We start from the raw sequence: 3,891 nt of genomic DNA on the forward strand, positions 1-3,891 counted from the left end.
TTGAGGCGCCGAATGGGAAATGGCAGGGGACAGAATGGAAGCGGAAGCAGCCAGGCGAGGAATCCACGTGGGCTGGGCTGGGCTGGGCTGGGCTGTGTTGAGTATCGAGAAAAGGCTTTTCAGTACTGCATGTGACGATGCCTGAGGGCTTTGTAAAGGCCAAGAAAATATTTGGGACTGTAGGGGTCAGTCAGAAGCAAAGTTCCACCAGTCTTTATTTTGCTTGCAGTTCCGTAGACTTAAAGCTGACAAATGGCAGAGGTTTGTGGTTTGCGTTTTTTTAAAGCTTTCTCCAAAATGAATTTGTCGTTTCACGGAGGTCCCACCATTACGTTCCTAAATGTTACTTTCTCATCTTAAAACATTGACCACCAATTATATACTAAGTATGCGGTAGTGATTTAGTATTGGCAAACACAAAGTGCTTGCTTATGTTGAAGTCGCTGTTTTGAGTGCGGTATATTCACGTGATTACTTACCCCTTTGTGGGAGGTCCTATTTCCCTTTTACACCTGGGAAAACAGGGAAAACAGCGATCCTTCCCAAGGTCTCACTGCTAGTAAGTGGTGCAGCTGGGATATGAACCCAGGCAGTGTGACTCCCTTGTATTTATGTCACGCTTCTCAGCTAAGATCAGTCATCAATTAGAACTTGTGAGTGGCTGGATGACTGTAGAATGGAAAATCTCAAACTAGCATCCCAGAAAAAGCTGGGTTTTGATCTCTTTTTCTTGGCTATGTGGCACTGTACTGGTCATTTACCCTCAATGCATCTACCTCTGAGAGAGGCAAGCAAAAGAAACAGGAAGGTGGCTGCTATGGGGAAACAGTGGCAAGGATAAACTGGCAGTACATATGATCTTCCCCAGTTGCATTGTCAAACGGGGGGTGGCTACATGTGGGCTCTATTCGGGGACCTTTTTGCAACACATTTATCTTTATATACAATATTTTACTTGGTTCTCACAACACTTTGTTTTAAAGATGAAGTTACAATCCCCAGTAGTCAAATACTTTCCTACTCATCACACACACAGGAGCTGATACAACTACGAGTTCTGTCACCAGCTCTACTCAGCTTAGTGCCCTTGGCAATCTCCCAGCCTGAGGAGAGACCCTCCCAGGAGTAAATTGCTCATTGTTTGTGTAGGCAGATTTGTTCATTAAGGCTTCTCCCCCTGCTCTGTTTCTGTAAGATGATTCTTCTGTGGTTTCTTTGCTTTTAATCCATTTTAGAAAGATCATATGGCAGATAATATTTTTCAAGGATGGCTGCAACAATATAGTCCTTCACACATGCTTATCTGCAATGTGATCTTGATATTCCTGCATCAAAGCACACCCCCGCCCCCAACTTGAATCTGGGTAGTTGTAGGTCTGTTTTGGCCAATAAAGTATGACAGAAATGACACTTCCAAGGTTAAGTCATAAATGGGATGCAAGTTTTGCTTCCCCACCTCCACACCCACTTCTCCACCTCTACACTCCCCTTCCCTGCCACTGCCCACTGGTAGAACACTAATGTTTGGAGCCCTGAGCCACCATATAAAGTTTGGCTACTGTATTAGTCTGTTCTCACACTGCTAATAAAGACATACCCAAGACTTGGTAATTTATAAAGAAAAAGAGGTTTAATGGACTCACAGTTTCAGTTGGCTGGGGAAGCCTCACAACCATTACAGAAGGCAGAAGAAGAAAGGCATGTCTTACATGGCAGCAGGCAAGAAGAGAGCATGTGCGGAGGAACTCCCCTTTATAAAACCATCAGATCTCGGCTGGGTGCAGTGGCTCACGCCTGTAATCCCAGCACTTTGGGAGGCCGAGGCAGGTAGATCACAAGGTCAGGAGTTCAAGACCAGCCTGGCCAATATAGTGAAACCTCGTCTCTACTAAAAATACAAAAATTAGCCAGGCATGGTGGTGCATGCCTGTAGTCCCAGCTACTTGAGAGGCTGAGGCAGGAGAATCGCTTCAACCCAGGAGGTGGAGGTTGAGGTGAGCCAAGATCACGCCACTGCACTCCAGCCCAGGCAACAGAGCAAGACTCTGTCTAAAAAAAAAATACTAAATAAAAATAAATAATAAAACCATCAGATCTCATGAGACTCATTATCATGAGAAAAGCACAGGAATACCCCACCCCCATGATTCAGTTGCCTCCCACTGGGTCCCTCCTACTACACGTGGGGATTATTACAATTCAAGGTGAGATTTGGATGGGGACACAGAGCCAAACCATATCAGCTACCCTGAGCCCACTATGCTGTGAGGAAACCAAACCACATGGACAGACCACATGTAGTACTCCAGTAGACAGTTCTGGTTTTTGAGTTAACCCAGACCTGTAAATGAGAGTGCCTTTAGATGAATCCAGCTACCAGACATTGATTCACTCCCAGCCTTTGAGTTTGCTCAGCTGAGACTTAGCCAACATGGAACAGAGACAAGCCATCCCCACTGAGACCTGCCCAAAGTTCTGACCCCCAGAATCTGTGAGTTTAGTAAAAGATTGTTTCTAACAACTAACTTTAAAAAAAAATCCTTCCATAATTTCTTTTTTATTCTGGTAAAATATACATAACGCAAAATTTGCCATTTTTAAGAAAAGACAGATTTAGGGTGGGCTCAGTGGCTCGGCCTAAATCCACTTGGCCCTCCTTTGAGAGGCCAGCACTTTGGGAGGCCAAGGCAGGAGGATGACTTGAGCCCAGGAGTTTGAGACCGGCCTGAGAAACATAGCAAAACCTTGTCGCTACAAATAAAAAAATTAGCTGGGCATGGAGGTGTGCACCTGTGGTCCCAGTGATGGCAGCAGCTGCTGCCATCATGCCGGCTACAGCAAGGAGGCACAGCTGGGGCTGCATGCTCCATGGAGCTGGTGGGAGCCCTGCCCCTTCTGAATTGGGGCGGGAGCTCCACGGGTACTGCTGCAGTCACCCAAACTGCAGCTGCAGACCCAGGCCTCCTGCTTTATGGAGCAGGCAGCAGCCACCCAAACTGCAGCTGTGGATCTGAGCCTCCCTATGCTCTTGGTGGGGGTGGCAGGAGCAGGCAGGATCTGCCCTCCCAGGTGCAGCTGCAGCCGCCTGACCAGTGATTACAGACCTGGGCCTCCTGCTCCATAGAGCAGGCAGGAGCTGGGGACAAGTGGGATCCCTGCCCCTCCCAAGTTGACAGGGTGGGAACTCCCAGGGTGCAGCTGTAGCTGCCCTCCCGGGCGCAGGACCAGGCCATCTATATAGCCTATGGTCTCAGGGGCCCAGGAAGGGCCCCCAACCCTGTCACTCAGGGCTGTCTGCTTCTACTGCCTGACTTCTCTCCTTTCTTGGAACCTGCTCAGATCTTGGAGCGGCCTTGGGGATGAGTCCCAGGGCCATGAATGGCATCAGGAGGCAGACAGATTCCTGGGCTGCGGTTCCCCAGTAAGGCCTGATCTTCAGGCCAGGGAGAGCCTGAAGGCTGGGGGCCAGCTCCCAGTTCCGATGCCAGGAGTGGGGACTTATGGTGCCTCTTCTGGGTCACCAGGGGCCACCCATGGACCAATCGGCATGTACTTCCTCCCCTCTGAGGTCCATAAAAGCCCAGGCTCAGCCAGCACACAAGAGAGGATGGCCAGAGCAGGGCAGAGGACGCAGATGATGGGAGGACCAGCTGCAGAGAGCAGCTCTCCTCTACTGATAGCTGGAGATGACGATACGACTTGCCGGCAGAGAGGAGCCACCCTCTCTAGTGCCTCCTGTCTGCCGAGAGCTGAACACTCGACTGGCCGACCTACCTACGGAGAGGAGCTACCCACTGTGGGTCTTCTCTGAGCTGTTTTAACACTGAATAAAGCTCATCTTCAGTGTGTTCACCCTTCACTAGTCTGTGTTCCCCATTCTTCCTGGACTCA

The sequence above is a fragment of the Rhinopithecus roxellana genome, chromosome 10, assembly GCF_007565055.1.
Source record: "Rhinopithecus roxellana isolate Shanxi Qingling chromosome 10, ASM756505v1, whole genome shotgun sequence".
Taxonomy (NCBI): Eukaryota; Metazoa; Chordata; class Mammalia; order Primates; family Cercopithecidae; genus Rhinopithecus; species Rhinopithecus roxellana.